Source organism: Ixodes scapularis, unplaced genomic scaffold (genome assembly GCF_016920785.2).
Source record: "Ixodes scapularis isolate PalLabHiFi unplaced genomic scaffold, ASM1692078v2 PGA_scaffold6__148_contigs__length_123643588, whole genome shotgun sequence".
In the NCBI taxonomy this organism is placed as follows: Eukaryota; Metazoa; Arthropoda; class Arachnida; order Ixodida; family Ixodidae; genus Ixodes; species Ixodes scapularis.
Window position 1 is genome coordinate 101,349,336 of NW_024609881.1, and position 18,793 is coordinate 101,368,128.

Genomic DNA, 18,793 nt, shown 5'->3' on the forward strand with positions numbered 1-18,793 from the left:
CGAACTTGTGCCACAAATAAAAGGGTACAAAAGATAATAACAGAGTGTCGCGGGCGTCGAGTCGGCGTTGCAGCAGAGTCGAACGCTGGGGCGAAACTGACTCCCGCTCGCCTTGCGGAATCTCTTATGTACCCTCGTGGGTTTCTGGATCGTTCGGCGTAGAAGGTTCGGCGCGTAGAACATTCTAACCTCGAATCAGCAAAACGGTTCTGATTTCACCAGAACATCACATTACAGTGTCAACAAAAATGTGTAGCTGCGGCCAGGAATCGAACCCTGGCCTTCTGCATGGAAGGCAAGCGCGATAACCGTTAGGCTTTTTTTTTTTTTGCCGACTTGGCTTTTTTATTGTTTATGTAAAACAAGGGTTATTTACATGGTTAAAATACACTTGGGCAAAGACAGCGCACGATGTGGTCATTTAAACAACACTGGTTCGTGTACCCAGTCACATTCATACAGTGGCTTCGAAGTTCCGCACTTATCTCCTCCGATTTCGAGGCGTTTTTGGCATTTTAAATCGCCCTTCCAATTCAGCCCAGCCAGCCATTTCGGGGTTTCCCACCTCAGCAATGAGGCTACTCGCAATCATGAAGCCTTCTTCAAAGTGACGCCATGCTGGTTTGCCTTCTTCGAGAACCAGGAGGTGATCTGTGCGGGACTTCCATATTGCGTGCAGTCCAAGCAATGCCAATACCTCCAGACATTTGCTGTCAGGGCCTGTGCCAAACTCAAGGAGCTTTGCGCTGCGCCAATCCATGTACAATTCAACCTGTAATCTACAGCGTAGTTCCGCCCAGAATAACTCCGCGTTCGGGCAAAAAAGAAAAACATGCTGTAGAGTTTCCGGTGTGGGACACAGCACACAGTTCAAATTCCACGGAACAAAGAAGCCTTTCTTTTCCTGCCACGTCTTTACTGGCAGCACTTCGGTGTGAAAAGAAATAAAGAAGTCGATTGCGGCTTTGCGAACGGGGTAGCTGCGGAGGCGCTTGAAAACCGTGGATTCTACATCAGTTCCAAGAAAGGAGCGATAGAGCGGCGGAGGAAAGACCGTGTCGACTGTATCCCAATACAGGGTTTTTCTTTTCACCTTGCTAAGATACTGCCGAGAAAAACGTGCTTCGAAAAATTTGATGGCAGCAGCGATTTCTTTATAAAACCTCAGTATAGCCGCTGACGTAGCTCCTTCCTGGGTTACAACGAGCCATGGTGCTAACAGCCGGCCGCCAAGTTTAACAAATGACTGCACAATAACAGAGTTCCTCTGGTCGCGGAAAAATAAAAACCTCTGAACTTTGAGTTTAATTTCTAGGTTTGCAACACCAAATCCTCCTTTGGCTTGGTTAACAAAAATGTTAGTGCGCCTCATCCGCTCAAAGCTGGAATTCCAAATGAAGGTTGCGCAAAAGCGGTGCATTTTATGGATTTCGCTTGCGTGACATGGCACAAGTTGAGCAGCATACCATACAGTGGAGAAGAATACTGAGTTGCATACGAAGGCACGATTTAGAATGGAAAGGTTCCGACCACGCCAGTCTTGCACTTTTGCCCTCAAACTGTTGAGGTGAATGCCCCCTTTACCACTACTAAGCGAATAGGGGTCCAAGCTGACCCCAATATAATTCGTAAGAGTAGAGCTCCAATCAATATTAATAAAGCGCTGTGGTTTCACGTCCCAGTCTCCGAGCCATGCCCATGCACCTGTGGACTTAGCGTGGTTCATTTGGGCACCGGATACTTCGCAGAAATCAGCAAAGTGCTGGACCGCAAGAACAATTTCTAATCTGGTGGCGGCAACAACAGTGACATCATCGGCATATGCTAGTATCTTCGTGGCATTCCTGGCAAGGGGGACGCCCTGAATCCTGGTGTCGCTTATAATTCTTCTACAGACAGGCTCCAAATATAGCGAGAACAGTATAGGCGAGAGGGGGCAGCCTTGCCTGACCGAGCCCTGAACTGAGATTTTTTCTGTTACGCTCCCATTAACCAGTAATCGTGTCGATATATCTTTGTAACATAGTTTAATATATTTCGCGATTCTTTTGCCAACACCACACGCTTCCAGCATATTGAATAGAAAGGCATGCGATACCCGGTCAAAAGCTTTACTGAGGTCAATCTGCAGAACTGCTGCGGAGAGTCCGGTTGTTTCAGCTGTTTCGGAAAGAATCCGGAGCGTGTGAACGTTAGAGGTAATAGATCTCCCCTTGAACCCGTAGGTCTGATGGTCGCCCACTACGAACTTAAGGCCCATCTCCAATCGTTTTGCCAGTATCCTGGCCAGCAGCTTATAATCTGTCGTTAGAAGGCTGATAGGCCTTAATCTATCTGATGTTAAGACGCTAGAGCCCGTGCTTTTTTTTGGAATTAGCACAGTTAGTGCCTGTCGCATAGAGGGTGGTAGTAGGTCCCTCCGGAGAATGTCAGCAAAGGCGTAATATAATACGGGAACAAGAACGTCGGCGAACTTTTTATAGAACGCTGATCCTAAACCATCTACTCCAGGGGATTTCCGTGGTGGTAGTTCTTTTATTGCTTTAGCAATCTCAGATTTAGTGATTGTTTTGTTCATGCGTTTCTGAATACTTATAGGAATTTTGGGGAGCGCATTCACCCATTCATTTAGCGCCCTGTTGATCCCTTCGTCTTTGCTGGTGAATAGTTCTCGGAACTCTCTCACGAGTTCCTCTTCTATATCTTTCTGTTCTGTTAAAACTTGGTCACCGGCCTGAAGGGAGTCTATTCTGTTGTGCTGAGCTCGCATTCTTTCCTTTGTTTTAAAAATTTTACAGGGGTCTTCTTCCTTTTCTAACGCTCTGAGCCTGCTGCGAACCATTGCTCCTCTGTATTCACTCTCCATAAGACCAAGCAATTGCGCCTTGCAGGCACGGATATCATCGGTGAAAACGCCCGGGGTTTTGTTTTCTTCGGCGATTAAAGTTTGCAAGGCTTGTAGTAATGCATTCTTTGTTTCCCGCGCCTTTTGGCCTTTTCTTTGCTGTGGTCATAACAGAGTAGCTTAATCTTTTCTTTGATTTCTTCCCATGCTACAGCATCAACATCCCCCTTCTGTGTTGCTTCCGATATAGTGTTTTTTATCTGAGAACAGAGGGCCTCGTCGTCGAGGAGACTCTCATTAAGCTTCCAAGAGCTCCAGCAGAGTGGTTTTCTTGTGGTTTTGTTCACCTTTCCTACCCGCAGCGCAACCATTGCGTGGTCAGAGAAGGCCACCGGAGACACCTGGTACGCGGTGACTGCCCTGATGACTTCGCTCAACATATAAACGCGATCTAGCCGGGCGTGGCAGCAGCCTTGCCAATGAGTGTAGCTAGGACGTGATCCCTGAGACGCTTCGATCGCATCCACGAGGTCAAAGTCTCGCAGTAGTTTATCAAGTTCTGACCGGCTGGAGTCTGTTTGCAAGTTGCGTGAGCAATCCTGCGTGTTTAAAACAGTTAAAATCTCCTGCGATAATCGTCTTTACAGGACTGTCAAGATACTTCCGGAGGTTGGCAAAGAAAGCCTTGCGGTCGGCCGCGTCGCAGGGGGCGTGTACTGATATTATTTTTACCGACTCCTGATATCTAATCACTTCCACCGAGCAAACCCGGCCGTTCCTATCTGTTTCCCATTCAGGGTAGATCACAAATCCTCTGTCTTTTCTTATCGAAATTCCGCTGCCGCCACTGTGCCCGACCGCCCTTGAGTGAAAAGAGTGATAATATTTTTCGAAAAAAAAATTCATGTCATTCACATGTGTTTCGGAAGAAAGTTTGGTTTCCTGAAGACAAATTATATCGACATTTTCTTTCAAAAGCAAATTTAGAAGCCACTGTTTTCTTATTCTAGAAATTAAACTGACCGAGTTAAACGTGGCGATCTTAAGTTGCTTAATTTTGAGGGGCGTGATGTGAGGAGATAAACTGCGGAAAAATGAATAAAAAAAAGATCACCGCTTTGCATACGCTTCTTGGCGTCTCGGATTTTCGGCGGCGTCACTGTCTACGCTGGGTCTTGTCGCCGGCGGTCTTCAGGTGGGATACGAGGCATTGGGTTGAGGCGTCCTTTCTTGGTCAAACCACCCTTCCACTTTTGTTCTACCTTGTGTGGCCTGTCCGGAGAGGGGCTGAGAGAGAACGGGTCGAGGGTTTGCAAGGCTGGGAAGTCGTCAGTCAGAGGTGCGTCGTCGGTGTCGATCTCAGTTTCTTCTTGACGCTCCTTGCTCAGCGGAGTGTCGGAGGTCTCTGCGGCTTGTTCAGTCAATTTGACAGGTGTTCCAACTGGTTCACTGAGGATACCTGTCCCTTGAGCTTTGGGTTCTGGCTCAGCGTTGGACTCGGGGGGACCGGTAGCAGAACTTGACGTTCCGGAATCCTCCTGTTTGTTCGTTGGTGGAGCGGGCGGTGGTCGCTGAGATTCGCTCCGAGCCGTATCCTCTGCTTCCTCCTCGTCCATCTCGAGGTCTTGCACATCATCCGTTGAACGATCCCCGGTGACGGTGGCGTACGTACGCACGCAGTCTTCAGGTGCATGCCCAACCCTGCGGCACTGCTGACACCAGGGTGCCCTGCAATCCTTCCGGATGTGTCTTCTCGATTTGCACCGCAAACACAGGGGTGCGCGTCCGGGAACCACGACCAGGACACCTCCGCCGCAGACTTTGAGCTGGTGAGGCAGGCTATCAATGGTGACGCCCTGCTTCAGGCTAAGGCGCACCATCCTCGTGGACGACTGTATGCCCTGAAAGCCTTCCGTCCTCCAGGTTTCGCGAGTGACCTCCTGAACCTTCCCGTACCGCTCAAAAGCTCGGAAAAGAGCCTCGTCCGGAACGTGGAATGGCACCCAGTGCACTTTTAACCGGACTTCGGAGTTGTCCGGGTCAAGCACTAAGCACTTCTTTTCTTTCACAGAGAGTTCTCGTGCATCCACTAACCTCTGTTTGGCTCTTGCGGTGTGAAGTGTCAGCATCCACAGGTGGTTCATTTGGTAGGCACCAATCGCCGCTATCTCCTTCATCACGCCAAGGCGTTCCAGTTCGGCCCTGAAGTGGTCTACCCGGTAAGGGCGACCGGTCACGTCGCAATGAAGGAAGACGGTGTTCACAGCAAAAATTCCTGCTGGCAGGGGTGGGAGAACAACACGATAATCGTCCGTCGAAGAAAGAACAGATAAACCGCGGCCCGAGTTGGCCGTTATCACTGCTCCGTGGGAGCCAGCCATTCTGCGTCCGAGCGGTACGAACGCCAGATGCAGAATGCGATAACCGTTAGGCCACGAGCGCGCTGCCTACTTGGCCAGCTGCGCGCGCGACAATAATCATGCATGATGACGACGACATAGATTGTTGGTATTGGGGAGGATGGCAGTCCAATTCGAAGAAGTTCAGATTTCGTGGAGGTGGGTTGGGCGGGTCGGCAGCGAGCCATGGGGATCTGGCACGCCGTTAGATTAATTGCATGAAGGAGCCCCAGGAACATGATGGCGCTGTTGCTCACTGGGGTCCACTGGGGTCGAAGCATCAGGCTCCAAGGAGGTAGCCCAATCAAAGTAGAAGCTGCCGCTTCCGAGGAACCAGGTCTCAGATTGAGGCACCGCCGTTTTGTATTTTCGGGGGTGGCCGATTTTGGTCCGAGGTAGTTGTCCGAGAGGTGCTGTTGGGTACCGGCGCAAGGCTACGTGGATGGCCTTGAATGCCGGTGGTGGCGATGTTTTGCCTTGTTAAAGTCGGGAAAGGGGTGGCAGCCGCTGCTTCAGCCGTCGTCGTGGTCGGGGAGTAGACGTCGGGCTCATCCGCGAAGGCGACCCGGTAGCGGCGGGGGCCCGCGTCCTCGCCGAGGGCGGGGAAGGACACCGGTGACTGTCGACTTGTTTATTCCAAATCCCAGGGTCAACTGTTCCAAAGCGACACTAGCATGCACGAGCTGAGCACGCGACACTGCATGTGGGGCACGCGCTTCTCTGGTTCAGAATTCAAGCCGTACGACCGCTCAACTCAGAATACTACACGCCGTCGCCCGGTGTGTCATCCTCTCAACGTCGTCGTCGTTGTGTTCTTTATTTATACCCGTATATATGTATAAATAAAATAAGATAAATAAAAAGAAACTCACTTGAACGACCAGCGGCGCGCCGTTCTAGTTATATTTCTAGTTATACACGCCTGAAAGAATTTTGTTCAGTTTACGTCTGTAACCGAGCTAAAACTTAATGAACACAGGCAAATTCAAAGCAAGATATATACAATGGAAGTGCTTGTGACTCAGGGTTGGGCAGGAATACTCAAAAATGTATTTGGAAATACAAATACTGGGATACATTAAAATAGTAGCTAAAATACTGATACTGAGATATATTGGTAAAAGTGTATCGCGATACGTATCGGAAATACATTTTAAAAAGAGGCAAAAAGTATTTGGAAATACAAATACAGGAATACGTTTTAGGGAGGGCAGAAATACAAATACAGAAATACTGATACTGCAATACATTTTTAAAATTTGTTTGAGATGCCAAATGAGATGAAGCTTGAAGTTGGAGGTTGAAGTTTTTGATCCCGAAATTACTTTACCGTAGGCTTGGCACTTTGCCTTGAAGGTAGTGATTTCGGACGACGAGGAGTCTTCAGTGGGCTCAAAAAAACGTTCCATCAAGGACTGACCGTGGTCTCTTCTCTGACATCCTGTCTGTCTGATGAGGGATCCGAAGAGACTTCGACCTCTAAGTAAATTATATGTCATCCTAAATCACTACGCGCCTCTTCACTAAGGACGCCCCTGTCAATATTTATCACATGACGTCACGGGGGAATGAACTGGCATTCTTTATCTGTAGGTGTGGCCTTGAACATGAAACTTTAGCACGCTGCTGTATGAAAGGACAATACATACTTTCGTTGTAGGTTACCTCGTTGAAGAGATCCAGCAGGCAGTGTCGTTTGGATTTTTCGAGAATAGTGGACTACCCCAAGCGACCTGGAACACCTGTCTTATCTTCTCTTACGGTTGAAAAAACGATACGGTGGCATTCCTGTTGTAAAGGTCTCTCCTGTCGGCCCTCTGCCACCGACGCATGGATTGTAGTTCTCAAGTTTGGTCTTGCATACTCCATATAGACTTCGTGGATTGCGACCTGATATTGCCGGCACAAGTGCGAGCTCTCCGAGAAATAGCGAGCTCGAGACGAGTCGCAGGTGTACGAAGTCTGGGTCGGCACAGCGAGGCCACGTCTGACTTCCTTCCTGGGTTTCGGATCCCCAGAGCAGCAGGTTACTTTCACGTCGGCTGATGACGTACCCTTAAGCCGTGCAATATTACGGGGGCAGCCGCAGGCGCCTTCGAATATGTGTTGAACTTCACTGTGTGAGTCATCCTACTATTTCAAGTCAACCACCGCCAGGCTCTTGCTGCAACAGACTGTGACTCAGCTTTGCCGGCCAGGTGTACTGCGCACGCTAAGGCAAGAGAGACGGTTAGCAGCGGGCATTGGATGTCAGCAAATAATAACTCAAGAAATTCCTACCTAAGGATCTGCGGCAGAAGATGCTCTGACTCCACTCCTGGCACGCCACCTAGTTCGAGTCCCCGACTACGCAACACTTCTCAGAAATGAGAAGAGGACGCATAGGAAAATAGTTTGGAAAATCGGAAGGAACCTTGGTCAGTATGGTAACAATTCCCCAGCGCCTCCTTGGCCCTGGTGCCCAGAAGTAAAAAAAAAAAGGGTTGGATTGTCTCTCTGGGGGGGGGGGGGGGGAGGGAGTATTTCTCAGGAAATGTAACGAAATACATTTCACCCTGATTGTATTGTAACACAAAGGAGCATTCCAAATGTATTCCGGTACAGGAATACAGATACTGGCAAAAAATATGTATCGCGATACAGAAATACAGATACGAAATGTATTTCTGAAATACTATCGCGATACATTTGTATCGCAATACTGCCCAACTCTGGAAGATTACAATCGTCTACGGCCGTACCTGATGACACTAGCTTCCAGAAAATACAACTAATGAAGGTACCAACACGGGAATGTAAAGAAGCATATCGACACCTTGATTAGCAATGTGCTGCATCGGACAGAACAGATGAACTCGCGAGTTTACAACTCACTCTTTGGTTTTCGTGGGAACCCAACCTTTAGTGAACTTCGCGGACTAGAAAAGTATAGTGTAATGACGTAGATAATTTATATAAACAAGTAGTATCATCTCGGCCTCTTTTTTTTTTTTTTTTAATTCAGTATTCGAGGATATCTTGACAGGCCGAGTAGTAAATTCCTTAGATTATCAGCCCTCCTAAAGCACTCATAAGCAGCATTTCGCGATATTTGCCCTAAAAATAAATTATTCTTATGTGAACATTTGCTTACTCAAGACATTATGTAAGTGACTGACCCGTCAAATTAAATCTGACATTTGTCATCCGTAAAATTGGCGAAATAAAATTAAAGGGCGCAGGAGAAACACCTCGGAAAGTTTGGCTGAATTTTAGCGCTAGGCACCACTTCACGGGTCTGTGTGAACAAACATTTACTTGTTTGAGCAGATTCGCTTTGTAAATTTCGGCGTCGCCAGCCACCAAAATTAAACCTCTATCAACCATCGACAGTCCTGGACTCGGGTGATTGTTATGCAGACGCTGTTTTTCCCGGCGCTAAATGTTGCGAACCCCAGATATTAACAAACAACGCACGCAAAAAAAAAAACAAAAAAAAACGTTGTTGTTATTGCGCATGCGCCGCACCGCTTTTGCGTTTGGATTTCGAAATAGAAACGACGTTATTTTTTTGTTCACGCGATTCTAAAACTCGCTACTGTTAAGTTGTGTGTGGCAGTTACACGGGAAGTCCCAACCTTTGTGTTAAAATAAATTGAGTAAATTGATCTGGTTATCTAAAGATAATTAATAAATCACTTAAATGACTGTCGAAATGGGAGCGAGCATGGTATAAATTTCTTAAACTTCACAAGTAAACCGACGAAACGAATGTTTACACTGCAAAAAAAGATTGAGAACCTCATACACATGTATGTGTGATATTATGAACAAACAAATCGCCTGAAGTTGACGTGCCCATATTTTTAGCCTTAGATAAAATACAAGTTAAACGTTCGTTGTCTATTTCCTCCACGAGTTTCCTCACATAATCAACATCAATTGTTTTTTTTTATATATTATGAATAAAAATGATACTTTCAATAAATACAGATAGCCTTCTTGCGTTGACTATTTTTGACGCCTTCCGATTTTAAAAGCGCGATATAGACATTTTCCACAGGGGCGCCGCCATCTTGAATTGTCGTCACTTCCAGTATGGGCGACGAAAAAAAAGTAAAACGTTTCAACCTGTAACCAGTAAAAAAATAGAGTGGAGCCAAAACGATACTGTGTGACGGTTAGGCTTATATCCTAAATGTCTTCTACTGGCGTGGTGAGGGCAAAGTAATGTTTTCGCCCATACTGGAAGTGACGACAATTCAAGATGGCGGCACCCTTGGCTCAGTCGTCATCAGGACCTTTGAACCCCCGTGATGTCTTAATCGTTGAGTAGACGTATCAGACTACAGTTGCCGAAGTAAAAATTCGTGAAGCTATCATGATATAGGATGGTCCAGAAATAAGCCAGTTAGCTGGGTTTGAGACGTCCCTTTTTGTGTCCGATCCTTCTACTAAAAAGTTTCCAAGTTCTTCGACCACAGTCTCGGGTGTTATATGACATAATTATCATCATCATCACCACCACCCGAACGGATTCCCTACGAGCGGTTTTCCCTACGCTGGCGTTCTCCCCAGATCTAGGCACGGGCTCGCCCATTGCGAGCGTGCTCCAAAATGCAATCCCGTCATGCCCCGCTCAGGCGAGGAGCGAGAGCAGACGTCAAGGGGTCGTCTGCTACGATGTTCGTACAGGGGAACCGAAAGAAAAAAAAAGTAGGTTTTATTATAGAAATCGTGTCCCGGGGGCAACGCAATCAAACGCGAGTTTAAATTGTGAGTGTCTGTTATTTCGTAAAGGAAACAATTGACAACCCGTGCTTTATTTACAAGTTTTTAGTCGCTCTGTTGCCGTACAGACTCTGAAATATACCAGCCAGTGTGTGAAGAAATGCTCAGAACAAACGCATCAGTGGCCCCCCAGATCTTTATCAACGACCGTGTGCGGTGGAAAAATTCACCATTTGTCGACAAAGATTCCCCTGCAGAAACCTGTCTTCTGCCCAATAAGCATCCGAGAAAGCTAAACATAGTGACTTTACCCGAGGCTTGGGCAACATCGTCATGTTACCACTTACCTACGTCAGCTATCTTGCCCCTTCGTATTTTGTTTGAGAAAGCTCTCGCTCTCGACGCCCTCACCAAGGCTAAAATCTGATTCACCTGTAACGACGATCGAAATCGAAAGTCCCACGAAACTTTTGCTAGATATTGCAACCAGCGGCGTCACGAGGGGGGTGCGGGGGGTGGACCCGCCCCGGGTGCAGCACTCCAGGGAGGTGTTGCGGCGGGCCACGAGACCGGGGGGTGGCGGAGAGGGGGTTGGGCAACGAGCGGGAATTGGGTGCCGCCGCGGGCCATTTCCTTGCGTGCCACTGACCCTAGTGACGCCACTAATTACAACCGACTAGTTTTAAGCAGTGCCCTAATTCAGTGGTTAACGCATAATGCCGTGCACAAACGGCTATAAAACTGAATATTTGGCAGTATTAAGATTTGGCTATTGAACTTATATTAATTTAATGTATGATGTATTATATGTGCTTGATGTATTATATGTATGATGTATTGTATATGTATGTTGATGCTCGCTGCATACCAAGAGGGGGTTAAGGCCTTGTCAGGCACGCGTGCCTTTAGCCTTAGAACCCCTCTGCGGAAGATGTATCCGCAGGCACACACACACACACACACACACACACACACACACACACACACACACACGCACAAAAAAAAGAGCTTCTGCGCGGACAGCATCATCAATTTTCTCCAGTGTAAACCCCAGCTCTTTTGTAGTCAGTTGGTAGCGGAAATTTATGCTATCTGTAAAGATCTCTACAACATCCAAAATGCTTAAAATCATCGCTAAAAACAAAACAAAACAAAAAACTACAGGTTGTAGGTACCAATGTTTATAGATAAACGTTCGTAGCGGCTGCACTCTCGCATTCCCACCCATCACGTCGACCAGAAAGGCGCTAGTTTCGGTTCGAGGTCGGTGCTCTTACTACAACATAGATGGCGGCAGCATCAGTCTTCTGCACTCGGTGCATTTGGAAAGTTCGTTCGAGGGCAAGGCAGGCAAGGTTCAAGGCGTTCAAGGCGAGTTCTCCGTGCGACACTCCGCGAGTGTCAACGTTGGCGAGCCTCGCACTATCTTAGAGCTCCGTCAGCCACCAGCTTCCCATTTAAAATTTCTAAAAATTACTTATAACTCTCCACTAAGACAACGGTTCTGGTTCGGATCAGAAACGCTACATTTGGGCGAAGAACGAGAACTCGGCGACGCGTCAAGACGCTTTGGTTTCGTATTAGAAACGAAACCAAAACAACAGATTGTCAGCGTTGCCCGCACGACTTTCGATGCTGCATTTTTAACAATATTTCGATATTATGCAATACAGTTCGCAATCAAAATCGCGAACGTTTACAAAAACATAACAGTAATATATTTTTGTACAGTTTATGTTTTTAATTGCAACTGTACTTGGTTTGCTTTTTAACGTTTTCCGAATTCTCATCCGAGTAAACATCAGTAAATATGGCCGCCCTTTCGTGTTATTGTGCGGCGGGTTATTTCGTTGACTTTGTTAGGTGAACATGCGGCAGGACGCAGCACGAGGTAAGCATGCGACCACATCCCAAGATTTGTCCTTTTGCATGTCGCGCTGCTACCTAGAAACCAGGGACAGTCTTGCTGCAACCATCTCGGGTTTCGTGCAAATGGCGCGTCAAGTGTCGTGTATTTTTGCTTCTCGTTGCGTGTTTTCACAGCTCAGTCGGCTCAGTGGTCAGTCCAGCTAGAAATTCCTCGTGTGCGTCAGATCCAACACGGTCGATACGTGCTTTCGTTTATTCATTGCTTCCCATCGGTGACGTGATTCCGATGCCCAGGTTCCCCGTCAAGGGTTGTGCGCGAAAGCACCCGATCTCAAAATCCCCGTCTGAATCCCCCGTGTCAGGTGGCCGGGTTTTCAACGTGACGGCGGTGCAGTCTGCTTTCTAAGTAAAAGCCGGTAAGTACGCATGCGATCTTGTGTAACGTAATCATGACGTGCCTGGGACTCGAGGAATAACTGGGTAAAGCTTTCCGTTCTTCAGTCGTGCGTTATACTCATTCACGTCTTGCGACGTTAAAAGGGAAGAGTAAAGATATACGCACTTCGTCGTGCATCTTGACAAGAAATGGCTATGTGCACGACGCGAAACTCCTATAAAACGAATGGTTGCAACGAGCTTCCAAAGCGGTGGAGCTTAGTGGTCAGGTGTCTGCTTCGTGCGCAGCGGACCCGGTTCAAAACCCAACGTGGGCATACTTTTTTTTTTTTTCTAGAACATTTGTTTTTGTTTAGCATTTGGCGATATTTACGACATTTCTTTTTTTGTGATTAACACTGAAAAAAAAAAAAAAAAAGAATGTTGTCGATGAAACTTTGCTAAACTAAATGGTATGGGACTCCGAAATAACAGTGAGAGCGCAGGCGAGCTGGTGTAGTATTACCATTTCTTTAAACTACCCGAGACTGGTGCCAGAAAGCTATGATGCATCAAAATGTATAGCCATTTCCAGTCTAGGTGCACGACGTAGTGCATATAGCTTTACTCAAAAGGGAAGATGAACATAAATTGGGTGTAACTGGCAAAACATTAAAGCAACAGCTTTTATCAATAAGCATTCAACCAAGGCCTTCGTCGCCTTTGAAGCACGTGCGGATGTACAGTTCCGACGAAATGGGTTCTTTCAAGACTTAACCTGCAGCTCATGGTGCCATACTTATCACAGCACCAAACACCAGTTCCATTAAAAGATTTGTTGTATCCGTAGAGTAACTACTGGCGACTCCAGCGAAATCGACGCCGCGTAGCGGCAACGCCGAGAAACTCATGACAGGAGGTCGTTTCGACTCCGTCGTCTGCTATCACTGCCTGATTCTCGTAGGCAGCAAAGAAACAAACATTGTTTCCAATAATTATTTTGACACTTCCACCATGTCATTCCTACGCACTGACTAAAAAATTATTTGTACCGTCGAAAAATCGCTTTGCTTTCATATGTAATAACCAATTTTACGCTGCAGTGCAAGATATTTATAATTGTATGCATGCTGAACGACAAAAACAACCTCTTTTCGTCTGCCATTTTGCCTGACCAGCATGCCTCCTATGCACAAACTCAACTCCGTTACATCACGCCGCGGTGGAGGCGCGTCAAGCGCACTTCCGGTCTGGGGTGGTGGGTGGAAGTCACCGTGCGAGACATTCATTCCTGTTTCCTTTTAGGAGATACCAGACAAAAGCCTGCCTTCTCATCAAAACGCCGCAACCGGGGCTGTACCAAAAGAGTCGAAAAAGGTTTGAAGATAATTTTTTATGTGTTTTCTGCCTTCTCCATTTGTCTGAGAACATGGATAGTACTTGTGAACAGGGCAAACCAGACGGTGTCGAACTACGATTGCTTGTGTGGGAAACACTTTGGGTTGAATTCAGGGATGCTTGTGGCCATCAGATTTATTTGTTTTGTTCTAACATGAACGAGGGAAAACCTCCAAGTTGTCCCGACCGCCCGTGGGTTCACTGCGTCTTCAAGTTCAAACGGCCTCCTGATCGTTCGAACTTTCGTCTGCTCTTTCACACTTGTCCGCTTTTTGTTGTCTGCTTGTTCAAACAGCAGCGGCCCATAGACCAAATATGGACCCGATAATTGCAATAAGATGTAAGTGCAGGCCTCAAAAGTCTTTTAAGTTTGAAGGTTAATTGGGGTAAGTAGGCTCAGTGTAAACATTAGATACAAGGAGATGTTGATCATTGTTACCAGTGGCCATCACCGACTTGTAATGCCCGATTCTGCTTGCGGTTTTCAGCATCGACGTCGACCATCTCGGCTATGGTCAAGACTTTTGCAGCCCGAGCGATGTCGCGACTGAAAATAGCAATTAGAATCTCATCGTGCGTGTCAGGCTTTAGCGCCTATTCTTCGGCGTCCACGTGAAATGATTCGCCGCATGTCACATTATTCACATTATTCAGAAGCATTGTTATGAAGACTTAGAATGAACAATTTCAACGCGAAAAAGAGCACGGAGACTCACACCGGCGCCGACAACATCGCCTTCCAATGGTTTGTTTATGGGTGACGGCGAGCTTCTTGCCCACACTCCATCGCGCATGCGCGGCGCCGGTGGCGTCTGCGGGGGGCACTCCGGTTTGTTTTGTAAACATGAGTTGGTCGGTAGTTTGCTGGAGTCGCGAATAATCCTTGGGCCTTAGAGTGGGACGCATATCGGGGAGGGAGGGAGGAGGAGGACGGGGATGTGGATTATTGTGTTGCGAGACTTGAAAAGTTTAAATTTAGGTAACAAATCACACCTTCTATAGTTTCGTATACTTTGGGCACATTTCTTTTTCATGCAATTTGCATTTGCATGCACATCTAATACATTTGATTGGAGTTTGTTTTTAGTATTAATGTATTTATTTTCATGTACTATGTCCATAGCACTCTTCACATGTCATAGGCATAGTAACCTTCAGCATCTTCTCTGCCGAGCATATCTTGTTCCTTGATCGGAGAAAGCACCCTCTCACTAGTGCGATCCTTTCGTTTAACCGCAAAATTTATCTATTTGTGGTTTGGGAGAGCTGAAGCGGGAAAAAACGTTGTCCCACAAGCATGCTGATGGGACAGCGGGACCACTGCCAGAAAAGCTGGACCTGTCCCGCCTAAATTGGGACGTCTGGTCACTTTATGTATAGATATAGATAGATAAAGTCTAAAAGTCTATTATTCGCATGATGCATCTTGTTGGCGAATCTTGTGCCCCGAAACTAGGTTTCGGGAGACAAATGACCCTTGTGAACGCGACTAAAAAAGTGGTGCACCTCACAAAAAGGTTGCGTGTACCCCTTGCTTCTGGAGCAATTTTTTGCTGAAACCTCATTGAGGCATGTCAAACGCCTGAAGGAGAAATGCGGGCGCTGCCAAAGGCCGCCCGACTTCGCTTTGACGTCTGACCTTCGAGGCCGAGCAAGCTTTCGAAAGAGTGATTTTTGGCTGATTCCGTATCTGAGCCAAAGCCGAAAAGAGAAAAGCAAACATGATGGCGAGCGCCAAGCAGAGAAGCGGTGTGTACGGCGGGGTTGGTGCATTGCTGGCATGGTGCAGGTCCATCAACAGTCACGGCGAGTGCAAGCACTCCATATAAACATGATGACTGGAGATAACTTTTGTTCAGCTGGGTAAAAATGTGCGCAATGCTTCGAGATCATCCGCCTGTCCACGGTCTTTCCCGGGTTTGGCAAGCCTAGTAAACCAGGTGAGCAGAATCTGACGGAAGTTGATGGAGTGGTAATAATGAAGCAGACTGCCTCTTCACACTGCATATTTCATATAATTTTGATGCGAAATGCTTTCATATAATTTTGATGCGAAATGCTTGATATTCTTATTGCAGATGACAAGGTTTGGCGAAAGTCTCGTGAGTCAATACGTCACAGTTTTCGCGCGTCAAATTCGACACGTGAAGAGGCCGATTTCGCAAAATCTCGGCTGCGCTAAATTGTGGCGCGTTGAAAAGATGCATTGTGTGAATAAGCCGTAATTCTGTGTTTGAGCTTCCTCTATGACGGGCGAGTGCATTGCTGGTAATGCAGATATATGCAGTTAACCCTATTTTGTTGCTTTCACTGAAAAGACCCTTTGTAGACCTGCAACGTATGGGGATAAGACATGGAAGATTACTGGTTGGAGCGCAAAGAGAACTATGGGTTGGACGCAGTAAGGACGGGGCTTTTCGCAGACGTGGAATCTCGGATGGGGTAACTGAATTCGAGGTTTTCAAAACGTGCGGCTAGTGACTCGGGACTTTTGCGACAGAATTTTGCATGCAAGCCAATTCTGCTACAATCCTGCTACCCCCCCCCCCCCCAATTAAGACCACCTCACATCTAGCTGCACAAGATCGAAACCGAAAACACCCGCAACATCAACCCTTCACCTTCACACCCACAAGCTCCACTCGAACAGTAATCACCATTTTGCTTCCATTTGTACAGCTGAGACCCTACAATGGAGTTTGCCCTGGCAGGTTGCTCCATCAGTGCGCAACTTTTGCAACGATGGGTAATCCGTTTCGTCATTTGTGCCTTGAAGATGCTACGCTTCTGTTGGCAGAGTGTGCAGCACAAAAATACAAGCATCTTTTTTTTTGCAGTCTGCGTTTAGAACTATGTTGTGTCTCATTCTAATGTGTAAAAGAGCAAAGGCTTAAAAGCATGAGGTCCTTGCTTTTTGTACATGGAGTGTGTGGGGGGGGGAAAGGGTCTGGGCAGGCACATGGTAATAAATGTTTGGAGATAAAATGCTGAATTTTTTTACCTATTTGATCTATATCCTTAGCTCTTGCGATCACTTAATTGATACTGTCTTTCAGTGATTGACTTGTTTCGTTGTAGCGCTCAGTCAAAACCATCAAAACTGCATTTGTGGCTCTTTTTGTTTTAATAAGAGAACACCAGAGGTCGGCAAAGGAAATGAGTCAAGTAGGTAAATGTTTGCCTTTAATCTATTAAAGAAGCCAAAATAGCGTTCTTACTCGGATTCACTGTTTTTGTGGCGCTTGATATTGTTATTTCGTGAAGAGTTCCAGAGTGTTATTTGCAGAGTTGCTACTTGTTGTTTGACCAATGCTGTCAATCAATTTGTTAAACTATTCAAATGACTTAGTGTAGTTGTAAGCCGAGACATTTTAACGGTATATTATGCATACTTATCTAAGTGGTGCGTAAAATATGTAGTTCAAGTACCGTCAAACATCTAAACAACACTTCTGTTAAAAAGTATGTATGTATGTATCTTAAATGCTTTTTAAATACACAGCCAACCCCTGATCTCCGGTCTTACATTCTCCTAAGGCAAAAGGTTCCACACCATTGTAATTTGCTCATAACATATAATATTGCAATGCGCCAACTTGGCAATCAGTAATGTTTTATTAGCTTCTACTTCTGTTGAAACAAATCAGCATTTGCATACCTTAAACAAGCCATATATTGCTGTGACTAGATCTTTTGAATCGAAAACGCAAAAAAGTTGGTCATGTAAATGTATTATTCAAATAGAAAATATTGACAAATTTATTCTAAATCACAAGATATATTACCGTAAGATATTAAAAAATGCGACATATTGGCCAATTTGTGAAATATGAAGCCATAGAATTATGCTTGACTACTGTTTCAACAGCGTTAATGTAGTTTTTCACGTTTAGAAGTTAGCAACGAGCAAGAGGGCAGAAGCAGATGACACGACGGCGACTGCCCATCGTTGCGCTTATTTGCCGATCGAGACGCTGACTATCGTCCGACTGCGGCACCTCTTAGACATGTGCTCAGGGGTTATACCATTAGATCATCATTAGATGCGGTGTCGAAGGCCTTCAATGGTATGGGCAGCTTGCCTTTCTGCAACACCACGGCTCTCCTGAGCTAAAACAAATATCTTTTCATCGCTGATTCTATATTGCAGCGTGAAATGGTGGTTCTGAAAGAATATGATTGCTGTGCATGTGGTCATGTGGAGGAGCACCTTTGTGTAGCGGTAGAACCAAGCCTACTGACGTGCACTCTCAGCTCTGGCACGCTCCCTAGCGATCATGGTACAAAGACATATTTGATCAAGGCCTGGTGTTTTCTCTGTAGCTTTGGCTCTTTTACTGCTGCAAGAGGAAGCGAGGTATTGGAGGTTTTGAGCTCTTAGCTTTCTCAAAACTGCTAACAAAATGCACACTACCAGACAAGCCAGTCTCGTATTTGGCATTCAAAGACACTAAAACTCAAAAACCTTTTTTGTGAAGTTTTCGCGATAAGATGCCTATGCCATAAAATGATATTTTCTCTGAGAAAAGATTTCTAACACAGTCCTTACGTCACAAGGCTCATTTTGCATTTGGATTGTTTCGGAAATGGTCTACTATTTTGACATGTCAAGCTCCCGAGAAGAAGTGCGTTTCAAATTTGCTTCCAACTCAAAATGCATCTCGCAACTTAAATATTGCGCTAAATGTTTTTTTATTATTTGACGTACGTGTCTTATCCACATACTTAAAAAAATTATTTTCTGGGAGGAGTTAGTGTCTCTACGCAGTCATTGGTGCTCGTTATATTGTACACTGTTGGCGAAACACGTTGCAACATTCGCCCATGCCCGCTCACCTCCTGTTCCGCCTAATGTGTCAACTGGTTTTTGCAGGTCTCCTCCAAGTCGCAAAGACTAGGAAGATAACATCCGGTGCTGCCTTAGAGTGGAGGCCCTGGACCAAGCAGCCATACTGAGGTGCTGTGAGTGGCTGTGCCCCTGGTGATTTTCCTGTCGAGCACCAGTGACACTTCAGAAAGGTAGATTGCGCGCTTTTTAGCGCACCCATAAATGGTGTGGTATGCGGCAACGTTTGACGTAGTAATCTTTTCAAATACTGGTACCCATGTAGGCATTTTGGAAAAATGGAGAGATCTGTAGAGACAATTCAGCTGCATTTTTCACCATATTGGCATAATCTATGTCTGCCAACTGAAT